We start from the raw sequence: 20,306 nt of genomic DNA on the forward strand, positions 1-20,306 counted from the left end.
CAAGACACTAAGGTGGTGTCAATTAGGTACCATCATCCCTCCTCCCAGGCAGCTGTCTTCTCCATCCTAATGCTCTCTGTCACCCATGTCATGGTGCCCTATGCCAGGTATCCAGAAGACATGGAGCTCTGAGGAGGAACCTGGGAGCACAACCTTCTTTGCTTATATGCCTGTCCTTGAGCTGAGCCCCAGGCCCTTCCCACAGCCCTGGTTGCTTCCCCTCCCATTGCAGGAGAGTAGGGTTAGAGAGTGCTACCAGAGAGGGACAGCTGAGGATCACAAGAAAGCAGTGGAGGTAGAGGGGAGGCTGATGGTCTCTGCCAAATGACCGCGGTGGGGGGGTGGTTCCCAAGTGGGATGGGGCTTGGGCCAGTGATGGGCATGTGTGGGTTCAACTGTACCAGCAGCTGCATTTGTATGGTGGAAACACACCCGACCCCACCCTCCAGATGTCCTGTGTCCGGGACCTGGATTTGGAGTGTCCCAGTGTCCCAGAGGTCCTGGACTCTGGCTCCTAGCCCACAGCCCCCAAGCCTCTCTCAGTTAACTGGCTGGAATGCAGGATGGAGCCCTGAGCTCCCCCTCAAAACAGCAGCGCCAGCAGAGGTGGCAAGGGGGAGGCATGTGTCAGAGGCTCAGCACCATTTCTAGGCTCAGGGCTCTGGCTGTCCTCTTTCATGTGCCTCCAGTGACATGAGTTTCTGCAAGGCCTGGACAGGTGGCTGCATTGCAGGGACTCCTATGGACCTCCTCTCAGGGCACCTGAGAAACCTGAGTATGGGGACAGCTTTCCGATGACAGGCTGAGGAGCTGCCCCAGCTGCCTGTCTGCAGGAGCTACTTGCTCAGGCCCTTGCCACCATGTCCCCCTCTTTTGCCTCCACTACATGCACTCTGGACTGCCCATAAGGAGGGCTGCAGTCCCACCATGGCACTCACACAGTTCAGGCTGGTGGCTGGTTCTCCTCAATGAAGGTGACCCCATTGTTCAGGCTGTATTCAATGATGATCACCCTGAAGCACAGAAAGGTCAGGTGGTAACAACCACCTGGATAGGTATAGTTCTTATACTCTGTTCACACCACAGCCCGCAGCTTTTCGCATTGCAATGGTTTGCTCATCGCACCTTGGGGCCACCTGTGAGCATACAGCATAGGTAAGGGGGCTCACCCTAAGCACTTGAAGTCAACCTCTACAGTAAAGGCTGACCAGGCATGAACTGTCTTCCCTGGGGTCAGAATCCCTCATGACCATGGGCTAAGTTTCAGGGAGGGTGGCTTGGTGACTGACTCCTCTATTTACAGAGTACATTGGCTTATCTTGGAAAGGTTGCCTGGAGCAAAAGGACCATCCTTGGGGACCACAGGTCTTATATTCTTCTATCTTCAGCACAGACTGGGCCACAGCAGATCCCCAAGCATCTCAGAGAACCACTGGTAAGAATAGTCATGAAGAATGCCCTGAGCATTCTGAAAGACATGTGGTGCACCAGGAAAAGTACCATCCCACATTCTATACACCGCGTGGTGACAAAAACTGCCCACATGGCCGCTGACCTGAGATACTTACTTTCCAGGCTTCTCAAAGATATGTCCTGGGCAAACTAAAGATTCATCATCCTTAAATATGGCTTTTTTATCTAAGAGAAAAATCACAATGGAATAATGTTAATGCCATGTCCTTTCATCCATCTCTTCCTTTCTGCCAGCCCCTGCTGTTAACAGAGTTAACACTTTGAAAGACACCAGCTTCTCTTCTCTGTCTTCCTCTGAGCCCCTACTGTGCACCAGGTTCTCTAGAATGTTCCAGCTGGATGGAAAAGCCTGGCTGAATCCCAGTTCGCAAGGGTCTTACATTTGAGAGATTGGAGGGAGAGAGACATTGAAATAACTAACAAGGAACAAAATAAATGCAGACAGTGAAAAGTGCTGAGACAAGAAGCAAGGGGAGGACAGAGAGTGGAAAGGAAAAGACACATCTTAGGAATGGGGGGACCTGTCCTGTCCTTAAGAGATACCATTTCCTTTTACAGAAACAAAAATCTGTATTCTTCAGTGACTTCACTGATGTGATGGCTGGGATTTGCTTCAAATAGTCCATGGTGAAGGCATCAATAAAACCAGATTGTCCAGCGTTGATAATTATTGAAAGTAGGTGAAGTTGTGTCAAGTTCATTCTACAATTTTTGTTAATTTTCTTTACTGCTGAAAATTTCCACCCCAAATAAAGTCTCTTTGAGGAGAGGATGTTAGAGCTGAAACCAGGTGAGGGGAAAGCCAGGGAAGGATCCAAGGAAAGAGTGTCTGGCTCCTGTGAGCAGCATGTGCCAAGGGCCTGGGGCATAACTAGCTGAGGTTATTGTGGAGAGAAGTGAGTGAGAGGTGGGCAGGGCATTGTGAGCCCTGGGAAGGGGTTTGGTTTTTATTCTAAGATGATGAATCTGACCAGGGGCTGGCCAGATCCGTGTTGGACATTGAGGCTGTTGGAGCGAAAGCAAAGAGGAAGCAGAGTTGATTGGCAGGGTTTGGCCACAATGCCTGGGTGGATGGTGGTGCCATTTAGTGAGGTAGCAAAGTATAAGAAAGGAAGAGGCCCTCTTGTTGTCTTTGTTCTCTCTCTCTCTCTCTCTCTCTCTCTCTCTGGGTGTGTGTATGTGTGTGTGTGTGTGTGTGTGTGTGTGTTTTAAATGGGATCCTGGGAGTTGGCACTCAAGAGGCTCAGAACAGTTCTGTTTCTTGCAGCTCTGGCACCCTCTCTCTCCTGAGACCAAACTCTTTTCATACCTCTAACTTTGGTCACAAGCCAGGACTATTCCCTACAGAACTATTCGTTTCCATATGGACCAGCCCTGGCTTAACTCAATGCTCATGTTAGCTATGAGCTCCTGAACTGTCTGACGCCTCCATTGGGCTGATGATGAAAGCTAGTCACCACATAAGATTTCAAGAAAGGCAGTTGTGGCTGAGAGGTAATTGGGGTTAGTGGGGGAAAAAAAAACCCTAAGAAATGCAATTTACTTTTCAGTAGGGTGTTCACAGTCCAGAGCAGAGAGGAATGGATGGCAGGTAGCTGGCACATTGAGGGCCCAGAAGCTTGCTGAAGTGGAAAGGAATTTTCAGATCACTATTAACTGATTAAGCTGAATACTTTATTTATTTAAATTAGTATAAAATTTCTCAAAACGTAAAAACATTACACACTGAAGACAGAAAACATAAGGCACATAGCAATACTAATTTTAAAATTTTCTATATGCTTCTCTGTATTTTCTAAAATGTTTTCCCAGACATACAAACCTAAGAAAAATATAATTAGAAAAAATTGTTTCACTCCCCATCAGTGCATCAGAGGTCTTGGCAATTTAAAAAAAAAAAAATCCTCCTAGGCCACTTGCTATGAGCCATTGAATGCATGCAGACGGCCAACAGCTGAAATGCAGAGGAGTATGTGTTGGATTCTCCCATGTAAGGCCCTGGTACCAGCCCACACTGGAGAGAAACACTGGTGATCTCCAGGGTGCGAACCAGTACAGTCACAGGCCACAGAGGAAGTATCTGAGCACATTTTCTAGGAGATAGATTGCGTCCACCACTCCTTAAAAATGTCACCTGAGCAAGGCAAGGCCCAGACTAGGCAATAAGATCGCCTCTGTCTGCTTTCCAGCTCTTTCTACAGTGGCTCCAGACCTTGGACAAACTCATTATTACCCCTCTGCCTCATCCAGAGCTATACTAAGAAATAACAATAGGTCTGTTTTGAGAAATTAGGGACATGGTATATGCAAGGCCCTTAGCGCATTACCTGATACAGTAAGGGCTCCATGAACATTGTTCTCCAAATAAAGGCTTCCTCAGTCCTTAAGCCACTCCTGAGAAAGTACTGAGTGAGGAAAATCGAATCCCCTGAGGCCATCTACACACTGCAGCTGTAGGAATGTGGCCACAGCAGGGCCCTATCTTGTTCTGTGTGCCCACAGGAAAGAAGAGAGACTAGAGATACCCCGGGGAGGAGCATTTGCTAAGGATTGACCAGATGGAGGAGGATGTCACTGAACATACTATAATCAGGTCAAATGATAGCATCAGGGGGCTAACTGGGAAAGCAAAGGACGATGCAGCAAGTCTTCCTGCCCCCCAGATCTCTGGGGAGAATCACACCCACGTCAGCACTGAGGGCACATCTGCCTGTCCACCCGTGTACTTCCTCAAGCCACTCGACCCTACAGAGGTACGCCTGAGCCTGTTTCCCAAACGTTGGTTTACATAGGCAACATGGCTTAGTTAGTTCAGCTACGATATAGGCCTCATTTTATGGCAGAGAAAAGAGAGGCTGAGAATAGATTCCTCATTTGGTGAAGGTCACACATGTGACATATACCTGTGCCAGGATTCCAGGGTCCGGGCCTGGCAGCTGGCAGCCTCTCTCCGTCCCAGGTGATGTACCCTCCGTGGAAACTACCAGTGCACCTGGCCCACGCTCAGAGCCCCAGGGCTGCCTCTGTTTCCACCAGCAATCTCCATGAATTCGGGTCCTTGTCACTCAAGGCAAGTGAGTGCTGAGCCAAGGGAGGGGAGAGCAGCTCTGGGGCACACCCCGCACCCAGAGCCATTCTCAGTAGGGGGAAAGCCCTGCTCCAAGAGGCTCTTGTGTTTTGGGGTTGATGACTTCCCAACTTCTCAGTCAGATCCCTCCTTCCCCTTGTCCACATGGGTCTATCCTCACAATGTTCACAGTGCATGGTCAGCCAGGGCTCTGAAGGCCTGGCTGGCTGAGGGGAAGGCAGCCTGAGGAGGGGGATTTGTCACTTGGAGGCAACATTGGGGCTACTTACCATAGAAACTCTTGTCTTCTAACTTGTATCTGCAAACAATTTCATCCTTTGTGTATAGATCTAAGGCAGTATCATAAAATGTCACAGCATATTCTTCTGCAAAGGCAATATTTAAAGGTCTGTGTGAGGCAGAACTTAGGGCTGCCTTCCCTCTTATCTGCTAGTTATAGCAGGTTACCCCAGAATCTTGTTCCCAGGGTCTCCTCCTGAGGAAGCAACTATGTTCAAACCAACATGTGTGACACTCCAGGGCCAGATCCTCACCCAGTGTCACTGAGAGTCCTCTCGGAGTGCTGAGGGGACTTGAGCACTCAGGGTCCCCTCACATCCATCCCTGGCCCACGGAGCCCATGAAGGCATCCAGCCTCATCTCCTCCATGGGGGCAATGCTAGTCCTGGTTTTCAAACCCTGAAATGCCCAAGTACTCCCTGAGGGGAACAGGCAATGCTCTCCATGGGGTCTCCCACATGAATGAGAGAAGAGCCAGGACCACAAGCCTGGAGACAGCCCTGTCCCATGCCTGAGCTGGTTACCCAGGCCTGGTGCCTGTGTGACTTTCTGATGCTTAGGGTTTTCTCATCCTGCCTCTCCTCCTCTGTGCAGGCTGGAGATCCCAGGAGTAGGACCTGGACTAAGGCATGGCAAGCAAGGAGCCCAGGACCCTGTGCAGAAGAATTTGCAAGGGAAAGAGAAGTCTAGTCTTAACTGTGGTTCTGGAAGTCTACAGATGATTACATTTCCACTTCCTCCTCCTGAAGCTTCATGGGCATAACTAATCCACCTGGGGTTCAGCAAACACTTCCTCTCTCAGTGTGGAGACACTGAGATACTCAAGTGCAGGTCTAGGCCCTAGACCTTCGCCAGGCTGCTGTATGCCCCTGGTGCTTCCTGGTGCTGGAGATAAACAGCAGGGGACAGAGAGGATAGTTAGTAGATAGGCTCTAGCCAGGAGAGATAAATCCTAGTAAGGATTTAGCCAGGATAGCAGGCAGGTCTTCAGCTGCAAGCGCAACGTCATTAGCACCCTCCTCCATACCTTTCCCAGCATAGGTCATTCCAGTTCCTAAAGCTTGATTTGCCTTAGGTCAATGAATTAATGGAACAATTTCTCAGAATTCCAGTGCAACCTTGGATATGGCTGTCCTGATTTCTCCTACTTCAGTTCTTACTGCATCTCCCACTGATTGAGGGAAAGTTTGAAAATTTTCTGCTTTAAAGAAAACAGATTCTTGATATATATAATAGGGGAGGAGTCAAGATGGCGGAGAAGTAGCAGGCTGAGACTACCTCAGCTAGCAGGAGATCAGCTAGAGAGCTTATCTAAAGATTGCAAACACCTGCAAATCCATCGGCAGATCGAAGAGAAGAAGAACAGCAATTCTAGAAACAGAAAAACAACTACTTTCTGAAAGGTAGGACTGGCGGAGAAGTGAATCCAAAACGACGGGAAGATAGACCCCGGGGGGAGGGGCCGGCTCCCGGCAAGCGGCGGAGCAACGGAGCACAAAATCAGGACTTTTAAAAGTCTGTTCCGCTGAGGGACATCGCTCCGGAGGCTAAACCGGGGCGAAGCCCACACGGGGTCGGCGTGACCTCAGGTCCCGCGGGGTCACAGAAGGATCGGGGGTGTCTGAGTGTCGCAGAGCTTGCGGATATTGGAACGGGAAAGCCGGCTGCAGAGACAGAGCCGACAGTAGCTCGCAGCTCGGAGTTGCCTTGAACCGGTCGCAGGCTCGGTGAGCTCGGAGCGCGGCCGGAGGTCAGGCAGACGCGAGTTACTAGGAGCTGTTCGCTGAGGGCGCACGGGGAAGCGGGGCCCTGGACTCTCGGCTCCTCCGGGCCGGAGACCAGGAGGCCGCCATTTGTATTCCCGTCCTCCGGAACTCTACGGAAAGCACTCAGGGAACAAAAGCTCCTGAAAGCAAAGCCGAGCAGGTCACTCAGCCCGGCCCCTGGTAAGGGCGGTGTAATTCCGCCTGGGGAAAAGACACTTGAGAATCACTACAACAGGCCCCTCCCCCAGAAGATCAACAAGAAATCCAGGCAAGACCAAGTTCACCTACCAAGGAGTGCAGTTTCAATACCAAGGAGAGAGCAGCAGAATTCCAGAGAAGGAGAAAACAAACCACGGAACTCATGGCTTTCTGCCTGTGATTTTTTAGTCTTGCAGTTAATTTAATTTTTTTCTTTTTCATTTTTTTTTCTCTTCTTCTGCTAAAATTTTTTATAAATTTTACCCTTTTCTTTTTTAACGTTTTTTAACTAGATTATCTAATATATATATTTTTTCTTTTTTATACTTTTCTTTATACATTTTCTTTTTTTTTAATTCTTTTTTTTTCTTTCTTTCTTTTTGAACCTCTTTTTATCCCCAAATCAGAAGAGATCCTAATCTCTTCAATCTTTTTTTTCTTAATTCTTTTTTAAATTCTTGATTGAATTTTTAATTCAATCTCTTTTTTTTAATTCTTTTTTTCTTTTTTTTCTTTCTTTCTTTTTGAACCTCTTTTTATCCCCAAATCAGAAGAGATCCCAATCAGAAGAGATTGGGAGATCCCAATCAAAGGAGATCCCAATCAGAGGAGATCCCTCACCCAATCGTGAGGGGGGAGAAATCCCCCCTCATGATTTGGGATCTCTTCTGATTTGGTTAAAGCATATTTTCCTGTGATTGTTGCCACCCTTTTAGTATTTTACTTGCTCCTTCATATACTCTTAGCTGGACAAAATGACAAGACGGAAAAATTCACAACAAAAAAAAGAACAAGAGGCAGTACCGAAGGCTAGGGACCTAATCAATACAGACATTGGTAATATGTCAGATCTAGAGTTCAAAATGACAATTCTCAAGGTTATAGCCGGGCTTGAAAAAGGCATGGAAGATATTAGAGAAACCCTCTCCAGAGATATAAAAGCCCTTTCTGGAGAAATAAAAGAACTCAAATCTAACCAAGTTGAAATCAAAAAAGCTATTAATGAAGTTCAATCAAAAATGGAGGCTCTCACTGCTAGGATAAATGAGGCAGAAGAAAGAATTAGCAATATAGAAGACCAAATGACAGAGAATAAAGAAGCTGAGCAAAAGAGGGACAAACAGCTACTGGACCATGAGGGGAGAATTCGAGAGATAAGTGACACCATAAGACAAAACAACATTAGAATAATTGGGTTTCCAGAAGAAGAAGAAAGAGAGAGGGGAGCAGAAGGTATACTGGAGAGAATTATTGGGGAGAATTTCCCCAATATGGCAAAGGGAACGAGCATCAAAATTCAGGAGGTTCAGAGAACGCCCCTCAAAATCAATAAGAATAGGCCCACACCCCGTCACCTAATAGTAAAATTTACAAGCCTTAGTGACAAAGAGAAAATCCTGAAAGCAGCCCGGGAAAAGAAATCTGTAACATACAATGGTAAAAGTATTAGATTGGCAGCTGACTTATCCACAGAGACCTGGCAGGCCAGAAAGAGCTGGCATGACATTTTCAGAGCACTAAACAAGAAAAACATGCAGCCAAGAATACTATATCCAGCTAGGCTATCATTGAAAATAGAAGGAGAGATTAAAAGCTTCCAGGACAAACAAAAACTGAAAGAATTTGCAAACACCAAACCAGCTCTACAGGAAATACTGAAAGGGGTCCTCTAAGCAAAGAGAGAGCCTACAAGTGGTAGATCAGAAAGGAACAGAGACAATATACAGTAACAGTCACCTTACAGGCAATACAATGGCACTAAAATCATATCTCTCAATAGTTACCCTGAATGTGAATGGGCTAAATGCCCCAATCAAAAGACACAGGGTATCAGAATGGATAAAAAAACAAAACCCATCTATATGTTGCCTCCAAGAAACTCATTTTAAACCCGAAGACACCTCCAGACTTAAAGTGAGGGGGTGGAAAAGAATTTACCATGCTAATGGACATCAGAAAAAAGCAGGAGTGGCAATCCTCATATCAGATCAATTAGATTTTAAGCCAAAGACTATAATAAGAGATGAGGAAGGACACTATATCATACTCAAAGGCTCTGTCCAACAAGAAGATCTAACAATTTTAAATATCTATGCCCCCAACGTGGGCGCAGCAAACTATATAAACCAATTAATAACAAAATCAAAGAAACACATCAACAATAATACAATAATAGTAGGGGACTTTAACACTCCCCTCACTGAAATGGACAGATCATCCAAGCAAAAGATCAACAGGGAAATAAAGGCCTTAAATGATACACTGGATGAGATGGACATCACAGATATATTCAGAACATTTCATCCCAAAGCAACAGAATACACATTCTTCTCTAGTGCACATGGAACATTCTCCAGAATAGATCACATCCTCGGTCCTAAATCAGGACTCAACCGGTATCAAAAGATTGGGATCATTCCCTGCATATTTTCAGACCACAATGCTCTGAAGCTAGAACTCAACCACAAGAGGAAGTTTGGAAAGAACACAAATACATGGAGACTAAACAGCATCCTTCTAAAGAATGAATGGGTCAACCGGGAAATTAAAGAAGAATTGAAAAAAATCATGGAAACAAATGATAATGAAAATACAACGGTTCAAAATCTGTGGGACACAACAAAGGCAGTCCTGAGAGGAAAATATATAGCGGTACAGGCTTTTCTCAAGAAACAAGAAAGGTCTCAGGTACACGACCTAACCCTACACCTAAAGGAGCTGGAGAAAGAACAAGAAAGAAACCCTAAGCCCAGCAGGAGAAGAGAAATCATAAAGATCAGAGCAGAAATCACTGAAATAGAAACCAAAAAAACAATAGAACAAATCAACCAAACTAGGAGCTGGTTCTTTGAAAGAATTAATAAAATTGATAAACCCTTGGCCAGACTTATCAAAAAGAAAAGAGAAAGGACCCAAATAAATAAAATCATGAATGAAAGAGGAGAGATCACAACTAACACCAAAGAAATACAAACTATTATAAGAACATACTATGAGCAACTCTACGCCAACAAATTTGACAATCTGGAAGAAATGGATGCATTCCTAGAAACATATAAACTACCAAAATTGAACCAGGAAGAAATAGAAAGCCTGAACAGACCCATAACTAGTAAGGAGATTGAAACAGTCATTAAAAATCTCCAAACAAACAAAAGCCCAGGGCCAGATGGCTTCCCGGGGGAATTCTACCAAACATTTAAAGAAGAACTAATTCCTATTCTCCTGAAACTGTTCCAAAAAATAGAAATGGAAGGAAAACTCCCAAACTCATTTTATGAGGCCAGCATCACCTTGATCCCAAAACCAGACAAGGATCCCATCAAAAAAGAGAGCTATAGACCAATATCCTTGATGAACACAGATGCAAAAATTCTCACCAAAATACTAGCCAATAGGATTCAACAGTACATTAAAAGGATTATTCACCACGACCAAGTGGGATTTATCCCAGGGCTGCAAGGTTGGTTCAACATCCGCAAATCAGTCAATGTGATACAACACATCAATAAAAGAAAGAACAAGAACCATATGATACTCTCAATAGATGCTGAAAAAGCATTTGACAAAGTACAGCATCCCTTCCTGATCAAAACCCTTCAAAGTGTAGGGATAGAGGGCACATACCTCAATATCATCAAAGCCATCTATGAAAAACCCACTGCAAATATCATTCTCAATGGAGAAAAACTGAAAGCTTTTGCGCTAAGGTCAGGAACACGGCAGGGATGTCCATTATCACCACTGCTATTCAACATAGTACTAGAAGTCCTAGCCTCAGCAATCAGACAACAAAAGGAAATTAAAGGCATCCAAATCGGCAAAGAAGAAGTCAAATTATCACTCTTCGCAGATGATATGATACTCTATGTGGAAAACCCAAAAGACTCCACTCCAAAACTGCTAGAACTTATACAGGAATTCAGTAAAGTGTCAGGATATAAGATCAATGCACAGAAATCAGTTGCATTTCTCTACACCAACAACAAGACAGAAGAAAGAGAAATTAAGGAGTCAATCCCATTTACAATTGCACCCCAAACCATAAGATACCTAGGAATAAACCTAACCAAAGAGGCTAAGAATCTATACTCAGAAAACTATAAAGTACTCATGAAAGAAATTGAGGAAGACACAAAGAAATGGAAAAATGTTCCATGCTCCTGGATTGGAAGAATAAATATTGTGAAAATGTCTATGCTACCTAAAGCAATCTACACATTTAATGCAATTCCTATCAAAGTACCATCCATCTTTTTCAAAGAAATGGAACAAATAATTTTAAAATTTATATGGAACCAGAAAAGACCTCGAATAGCCAAAGGGATATTGAAAAACAAAGCCAAAGTTGGTGGCATCACAATTCCGGACTTCAAGCTTTATTACAAAGCTGTCATCATCAAGACAGCATGGTACTGGCACAAAAACAGACACATAGACCAATGGAACAGAATAGAGAGCCCAGAAATAGACCCTCAACTCTATGGTCAACTAATCTTCGACAAAGCAGGAAAGAATGTCCAATGGAAAAAAGACAGCCTCTTCAATAAATGGTGTTGGGAAAATTGGACAGCCACGTGCAGAAAAATGAAATTGGACCATTTCCTTACACCACACACAAAAATAGATTCAAAATGGATTAAGGACCTCAATGTGAGAAAGGAATCCATCAAAATCCTTGAGGAGAACACAGGCAGCAACCTCTTTGACCTCAACCGCAGCAACATCTTCCTAGGAACATCGCCAAAGGCAAGGGAAGCAAGGGCAAAAATGAACTTTTGGGATTTCATCAAAATCAAAAACTTTTGCACAGCAAAGGAAACAGTTAACAAAACCAAAAGACAACTGACAGAATGGGAGAAGATATTTGCAAACGACATATCAGATAAAGGACTAGTGTCCAAAATCTATAAAGAACTTAACAAACTCAACACCCAAAGAACAAATAATCCAATCAAGAAATGGGCAGAGGACATGAACAGACGTTTCTGCCAAGAAGACATCCAGATGGCCAACAGACACATGAAAAAGTGCTCCATATCACTCGGCATCAGGGAAATACAAATCAAACCACAATGAGATATCACCTCACACCAGTCAGAATGGCTAAAATCAACAAGTCAGGAAATGACAGATGCTGGAGAGGATGCGGAGAAAGGGGAACCCTCCTACACTGTTGGTGGGAATGCAAGCTGGTGCAACCACTCTGGAAAACAGTATGGAGGTTCCTCAAAATGTTGAAAATAGAACTGCCCTATGACCCAGCAATTGCACTACTGGGAATTTACCCTAAAGATACAAACGTAGTGATCCAAAGGGGCACGTGCACCCGAATGTTTATAGCAGCAATGTCCACAATAGCCAAACTATGGAAAGAAGCTAGATGTCCATCAACAGATGAATGGATCAAGAAGATGTGGTATATATACACAATGGAATACTATGCAGCCATCAAAAGAAACGAAATCTTGCCATTTGCGACAACATGGATGGAACTAGAGCGTATCATGCTTAGCGAAATAAGTCAAGCGGAGAAAGACAACTATCATATGATCTCCCTGATATGAGGGAGTGGTGATGCAACATGGGGGCTTAAGTGGGTAGGAGAAGAATCCATGAAACAAGATGGGATAGGGAGGGAGACAAACCATAAGTGACTCTTAATCTCACGAAACAAACTGGGGGTTGCTGGGGGGAGGGGGGTTGGGAGAAGGGGTGTAGGGTTATGGACATTGGGGAGGGTATGTGCTTTTGGGTAAATTGGAAGGGGAGATGAACCATGAGAGACTATGGACTCTGAAAAACAATCTGAGGGGTTTGAAGTGGCGGGGGTGTGGGAGGTTGGGGGTACCAGGTGGTGGGTATTATAGAGGGCACAGCTTGCATGGAGCACTGGGTGTGGTGAAAAAATAATGAATACTGTTTTTGTGAAAATAAATAAATTGGAAAAAAAAAAGAAAAAAAAAAAAGAAAACAGATTCTTACTCTGTAGATTTTGCAGACCTCCTGACATGGTATGTTCGTCTTTCAAGTATTTTCTAAAAATGGAAGTCGGCATTCAAAGTCTACATAGTTTCCCTAAAAATCCAGATTACTGGATTTTTGGAAAATGGGAACAGCTGGCATCAGTGGGTTTACATTTCTGCATGGCAACAATTGGCTTAGCCAGGGGCCTCTGTCCTGCTCACAAGGGAGCATCTCCCTGGGGCCAGTGGCTACCTTTTCTCCATCACACTGCAGCACATCATCCTTGGCTTGCCCTGACTCACTGTTCCAGCTCATGGTACCTGCTTGGCCTCTGAAGGCTCCTGATAGCAGCGTCTCTGCCTTAAAGGAGCATGAACCACATGGAGCAAGAAGAGAGTCCTGAGGACTTGATAGAGGACAGAAAAGTCCAGCTGTTGGCCTATGCAAAGAAATCTGCATGTAATCTACTCCGGGTAGGCTTGATATCCCTAAGGAACACATTCTTTCCCACATACAGTAGCCAGTACCACAAGGGGCCACTGCATCGCAGCGGTTGGGTGGCACAAGGACCCGGATCCCTGGGAAGGGAGACTGGTCCTGCTGGATGGAGAATTTTCTTTCTGGAGAAGAAGTTGTACAGTGGGCCTCCCAGGGCTCCAGAGAGAGGAGCTCCCCAAGAAGGCCAGGAGGAAACCAGCAGTGAGGAAGGGCAACCCACTGACCATGCGACTGACATGGTCACTCGAGTGGACGTGACTGCCCTGGGGAGGGTCAGGCTGTAGGAATACCCCCTGCTGCTCGGCACATGCTCTTTGGGAGAAATCCGACCCTACTGACCAATATTTATCCTGTGTGTCCTCTTCATGCTGCAATCCTACTTGTGGGATTGACTCAGGGAATCCTGACCCATGCCCACAGAGAGTGAGCCTCACGGTGTTCACAGCCTGCTGCAGCCACATGTTAGGAACAACCAGAATATTGACCGGGGAGACTAGTGAAAGAAACTTCCTCCATCTGTAGAATGGAATATGTGCTGATGGTTGGGGAATGTTACATACTGCATGACCCCATTCATGTAAAAACATCCTTGGAAAGCACATTTAGATAGCTCTGTATAGACCTACGATGAACTGTCTATGGTAGTTATCTCTGGCAGACAGAGGATGGGATGAAAGGGGAGCTTGATCATGGTAGATGGATAGCAGCTACCCACGTTGGTGGCAAAGGTGTCTCTGCCCGGCACTGTGGGTCCTGCCTTCCCCCTCTGGGGGCTCCTGCCCCACACAGCCCGCCCTGCCCTTGCACACAGTGCAGCCCTGCTCACTGGATCTCCGAGGAGAGCCCTCCTCTGCCCTGGGTCCTGCTACGTGCCACCACGGACTCGCTCTGGGCCAGTCACAGACAGAAAAAAGAATGACAAGGTGCCCCCTCCAGCCTTCCTCCCTGACACAAAACTCCAAGTCCAGCCAGCACACACACAGGAAGGATGAATCTCCAAACCACCGTGCCAAGAGTACCAGAGCAAGCATGATGTTCAAACACAGTGTTCGTACCACATGGTCCACCGAGAGGATGTTTTAAAGGAGCAAACTAGCCTATGGAAGAAAAACTGAGAAGGGCAGTTGCCTTCAGGATGGGGGGAGGGGGGCAAGGATCGCCTGACAAATGATCTGAGGGGTTTTCTGGGGTCAGTTGTAAACTCTGTGTCTTCCTGGGATGTGCATTTACCAGAAGTCATCAAATGATACACTAAAGTTTGCTGCAATTTAAAAAAGAGAACTCTTAACAAATATCGGTGTAAATAATGAAATACATACAGAATGATGGGTTTTGGGGATGAGGTAGCCTGATGCCTGTAACTGGTTTGAAACGCAGAAAAAAATAAGATGCACTGTGTCTGTATTTGTGTGTGGGCATAGATGGGTGTGTTTGCAAGACAGAGAGAGAGCACTAGATAGAAAAAATTATAATGAAATATGGTCAGATATTAAATATGAACTGTAAAACCCAGGTAGTAGAGATGGGGCTATTTCTTGTACTGGTGTTTCCACTTTGCTATAGGTTTGGAAATTTCCTTCACAAAGTCCGAGAAAATATCAAAGTACTGAATGGTAAAAATAATCGGTGACACAGCCAAGGCAAAGTCACAGCAGGTACAAAGTGACAAGTGACTAATGAGAGGGACAGACCAAGGACGGTGTGAATCCAGAGGGGCCAGTGAATCAGGGAAGGGGCAAGGGGCAGACTCTTGGGAGTGAGGCCTCAAAGGTGGGGTGGACTGAACCCTGGAAAGTAGATGGAAGGGCTTACAGGAAGCCCAGTGTCACCCCTCACCCCAGCCTTAGAGCTGAGGGAAGACCTGCCTGGCCTTGATGGGGGCTAGGGACCTCACACTCTCAGGCCAGGCTGGGGTTTGGGAAGAGGATTGCTCAGTGCCCTCGGGCCCTGTGTAGGAGATGCCAGCCTGAGCCACCACAGTGGAGAAACTACGAGTCTGTGCTCACCCCTGCCAGCTTTTCTAGGTGCTCTGGCCATGGGATTTATTCACCACGCAAAGACCAGACACTCACACAAGTCACACTAACACCAAACACCCACACAGGACAGAGGACACTGAGCCGAGGATGGGCTGGAAACCAGGCATAGAGGCAAGAAGGCTAGCAGAGGCCTCTGTCTCACCTTGGAGAGCACCCCGAGAGGCTGAAAAGGTCCTGAGTCTCATGCTCGTCCCCTGTCTGCTTCCCAAGGCTCCCTGACCCACTGATTTATTTCAACTGACAGCCTGATGAAATGCCTCCTTTGATTTCATTTGGGGTCCAGGATCCTGCCTTGAGCTTGGCCTCCCAGTGACTGTCACGTTGTGGCAGCTTCCTCAAGAGGGCAACAATTGAAAAGGTCAGAACAGGAAATGCTGAGTTAAGCTGTCAGTGGGTATGTGGCAGGCACCTGTCACCCCGGCCTGGCCACCATGGGGGACGGACGATGACTGTCATTTGCACCTGCAGTTTGACAGGCTGCTGCGACGCCATGGCCTGTGCGTGTCCAGGGGACATAATCAGAGAAACGAAGCTGTCAGGTCAGCTACACGGCTCAGTGCTTTAAACCAGAAGAGCCTACTTGTGTGGGGTCTCTTGCCCACCTCCCTCCTCGCGCAGCAGGTTGGTGCAGATGGTGCAGAAGACAGGAGGAATCAGAAAGCTGCGGGGCCACAGCTTATTTGGCTGGAGATGCTTTCATCGGGATGATTTCCCCACACCCTCCACACATGGCCTCAGCCCTGGGGTCGGGGACACCATGATGATGGGAATATTAGTACCACTACTCCTGCTTAGGGCTGACTAACTTCTAGATCCTGTGCAGTCCTCATAAAATCCCCTGGCCTTCCGTCTCACATCTGCTCAGGGGTGTTATTATTGCTACTTCTGGGAGACAAGAGGGGAGCACACAGATGTTCAGTGGTTTGTTCCGGGTGGCACGTTCATGGGCAGAACAACCAGATGTGAACACAGGTCTGTCTGACCCCATGGTCTGTGGCAGTATGCCCCTACAGTTAGGAGTGCAGAGGCTAGAGCCAGCCTCTGGGTCTGCATCTGGCTAGATCCAGCTCAGTGCTGTTAGCAGTGGAAGAAATGTGCTTCTCCATCCACTTCCGCTGTACTGATCCCCAGTGGGCACACACAGAGCCCATTACAGAGAGGGGGCTTCTGTCCCAGTAGTCACTGCATAGGAGTTCTCACCAGACTTACACAGAGACCCCTGGATGGGGAGAGGGCACCCTTGTGAAGTTCCAGATGTGAGGGAGAGGAGTTCCCCATATAACCACTGGATGAGATGTTAGCTGTATCTGTGTGGATGCCTTCTGTCTGGCTGTGTTCCCAGTATGACGCTGGCCATTGAACTGTGTCCAATTCTTTAGTCATCCATTGAGATAATGTTTCTCTTCTGCACATTGCTGATGTGGTAAGTTAAACTGATATTTTACATGCTGAATCGGACTTGTATTGTGGGAGTTGTCCCTAATTCTTCTTGATGTGCTGTGCTTTTTACATATTCTCAGATTTCATTTTACAGTGTTCTGTTGAAGGTTTTTAAATATATTTTTTCTTGTTATGTAGAAACTTTTGACTGTGAGATTTAAAGAGTAATGACACTGTTCTTATTGTGGTAATCATTTCACGATATATGCATTTCAAGTCTTTACATGGAATACCTTAAACTTATACACAGGTATGTGTCAATTATATCTCTATAATAATGGGGAAACAGTCATTAAGGATATCTTCACACCACAACCCATGCTTGACATGCACACTCCAGTGAAACATAGCTGTACTACTATGCTCCATGCACACTCATATGCCCAAAATGTTTCTGTACAACTGTGTTACATACACATACGACACTCTTGAGACATCCACACACTACCCACATACCAAATGTTCACACACCTCATATCACACACACACACGCACATAGCACATTCTGTCTAGAACAGTTGACTACAGCTCTTACCTCCTACACAGACAAAGTAACTCTCCCCAGCCATGACTTCATGACAGGAATTTACCACCAGCTAGAATAGAAGGAGGGGTGGCAGGTCAGGGATAGTGAATGGAGGGGACAAGGTAAGAAGCCACCTCATTCCTTTTCTCACATTTAGCCCACACTCACCAAGTTAACAATGTCTTCCAGGGACTTGAATCCATTGTCTACACAATACATTTGATCCCTTCTTTGTACAATGTCATTCAGCTATAAGAGAGAAGAAGTGACTTGAGTCCATGGCCAGGAGTTGAGGACACATACGTCCCCATCCCAGGAGAGGGTTTCTTCCTCATGCCATGTTGGACTCCAAGGGCTAGGCCTTGGCATTGGTCAGCAGCCCACCCTTAGGGAAGGGAAAGCCCTTCCACCTACATCTCTGGTGGCAGGTTTTACACACTTGTCATTCATTGCTGGAGTGGCTATCTGCTATCCAGACACTACAGGTGGGTTAGAGGAACATTCCTAGGAAAGCTGCCTGTCAACGCTTTCCCCATCTAGGCTCACGAGGGGCACCTGGTTACCTGTTCTGAATTACCTGGTCTTTCCTATAGTCTTTTACATCCATGCAATAATCTCGAGCCTTCTCAGCCTAAGAGAAAGAACCCTTTGAGTACAAAGTACCAAATACATGGAACAAAATGCTGGTAACAATTGGTTGGACTCACTTCAGACTTAGTCTCCTCAAATGCCTTTTGCGTCAGTGGTCCTGTGTTCAGAGCAATAATCAGACTGGCAGCACTGTTGCCTGCAGGGGAAATGGGGAGTGACTCCATTGGTAGGGGCACAGAAAATGAGGCTTTGCAGGCTGCTGGAGCCACAACACTGCTCCCCGTACCTCCTTCTCCAAGTGAAAAGTGCCCAGACCTCAGCACCTGCCATCAAAAGCATCTGGAGGACTAGAAGGCCAGATCTGGAAGGAAAAGGAGCCTTAGCCAGGATTTTAGATGAAGATGGTCTGGGCAGAACACAGCCTTTTCCAGTGTTGGAAACACAGTCACAGGATGATATCAGCCAAAGGGAAGGAAAAGAAGGGAAAAGAGCCAGGACCAGAAATGTAATGGAGACGACATGTGGGCAGCAAGGGGGAAATCCATCACTTTTTTTGGGAAATGGAATCTTGTCCGCTCTAGGTCCGTTTTCTGTTTTCTTGTTCAGGCATCCCAAGTGTAATTCAAGCACCTCTCAGTTACCAAGAACTTAGAAGGTACACCTATGGCCCCATGTTACTCTGAGACACATCACTAGGGATGGTTTTCATTTTCAATGCACAGAGGAGGGAGCCATGTTCAGAGAGGACAGTACCTTGCTCCAAGAGTCAGTGATAGTAAGGGGCTGACCAGGGTCTGCACCAGACGTCCCTGAGGCCCAGGCCTGCTCTGCCGCCAAACCTGCCCACAGTGAAGTCACCAGGCAATTTACCTTTAGCATTTTCTTGTTCAATCTGCTCATTTGCCTGCAAAGAAATGAAAGAGTATTGGGGGAGGACAGTGGGAGGACCCAGGAATACTCTAAATTAAACTCCATAAAGCAGAAGTCCTCAGAACTCTAGATTCGGTACCTTTTAAAATCCTTCCTGCATATTTGTGGCTCCGGTAGGCACTATATTCTGGAGTTTAGTGAGCCCATCACTTATTTCATTTCTAAAAAAAAAAAAAAATCAGAAAAGTGGTTGAAGTGTAATTTGGTCTTGATATTAAAGGCAGCCCCAAGCCGTTCTGGAGTTACTGTGCAGTGTGTACATGTCTGGCTGGGACAGGACATAAGTCATTTAGCTGGGTCATGACCTTCAGCCCCCTGTCCTTGATATTGACAGGCCATGCTCAGGCCTCCACTGTCTCCATTCAGGTGAGCATAGGGTGAGAGATGCTGCTTTGCTAGTCCCATGGGTATGGCCTGGCTTTCTCTGCACTCATCACTGTGTCAGGCACACAGAACTGGGGGACCCCCAAGCCCTTGCCTTGACCATCTATGGTCAATATGGGGCACACCCATGGAAGTGTCAATGTGAATCCCACTCACGATGTGATAGGCAGGGATGCTAGAAGTGTCTAGGTCCCTCAGGAAAGCACACTATCCTCCAACATGTAAGGCTGAGTTTGGAAAAGTCATCCTTCTGATTGAGGCTCCTGCTCTGTCCCATCCTCCCTTACCACAGACCCCTGAGGTTGACCCAGTATCCTCAAGCTTCTTTCTCTTCTGGACTGGTGCTAAAGAAAGTAGCAAGCTGCTTTGTGAGTACACTGGGGCTCCTGAGTTCATGTGCTCCTGAAGAAAAAGGCCAAAGCCTGGGGAAGTGGCCCTGAGGAGTGATCCCCTGGCAGCCATGGGTCTGTGGCCAGATAGCTGCTGTGAAGGCAGATCTCACAGGTGGGATGAGGACACAGGAGGGGCTGGGTGTTTAGGTTCAGGCCAATCCCATGTGACAATCTGGGCCGGCACAGCCAGTCTAGGAGAGTGTAGACCCTGAGAAGGCTTCTCACTGTGGGAAGTGCAGATGTTGCTGTGGGGGAGACTTAAGAGCCCAAGGTCCAGCCCTGCCCAGCCCACCCAGCCCAGGAGGTGAGGCCTGGGACCTATGGCCAGTGGAGGCCACACCAGGCACTACCCAGCCCAGCAGAATCATTCTCCTTCTTCTTGCCACATTTTGGAATTTTTTTTTTTTACTGAACCCTCAAATATGGAGTAACTCTCATCCCTTCTTAATCTCTGGCCTAGGAGCCCCCTGGCCAGGCATACACTTGCTTGCCCCAATGTCCCCAAGGAAGTGTTGCCTCTCCAGCCCTACTCCTAGCCCTGAACTTGGAAGAAATACAGGCTCTTATCACCCTCAGACAGACTCCTCTTAAAGTATTACTCCCTTGCCAAAACATAATTACTCATCATTTCCACTCTTCTGGGAACACTGCTACTCCTGTACCTTCATTTGGGGAAGATGTCACTATATTCACTGTCAAGAGAGGACCAGAAGCCTTCCCTACACCCCCACACAG

This window comes from Neovison vison, chromosome 2, assembly GCF_020171115.1.
Source record: "Neovison vison isolate M4711 chromosome 2, ASM_NN_V1, whole genome shotgun sequence".
In the NCBI taxonomy this organism is placed as follows: Eukaryota; Metazoa; Chordata; class Mammalia; order Carnivora; family Mustelidae; genus Neogale; species Neogale vison.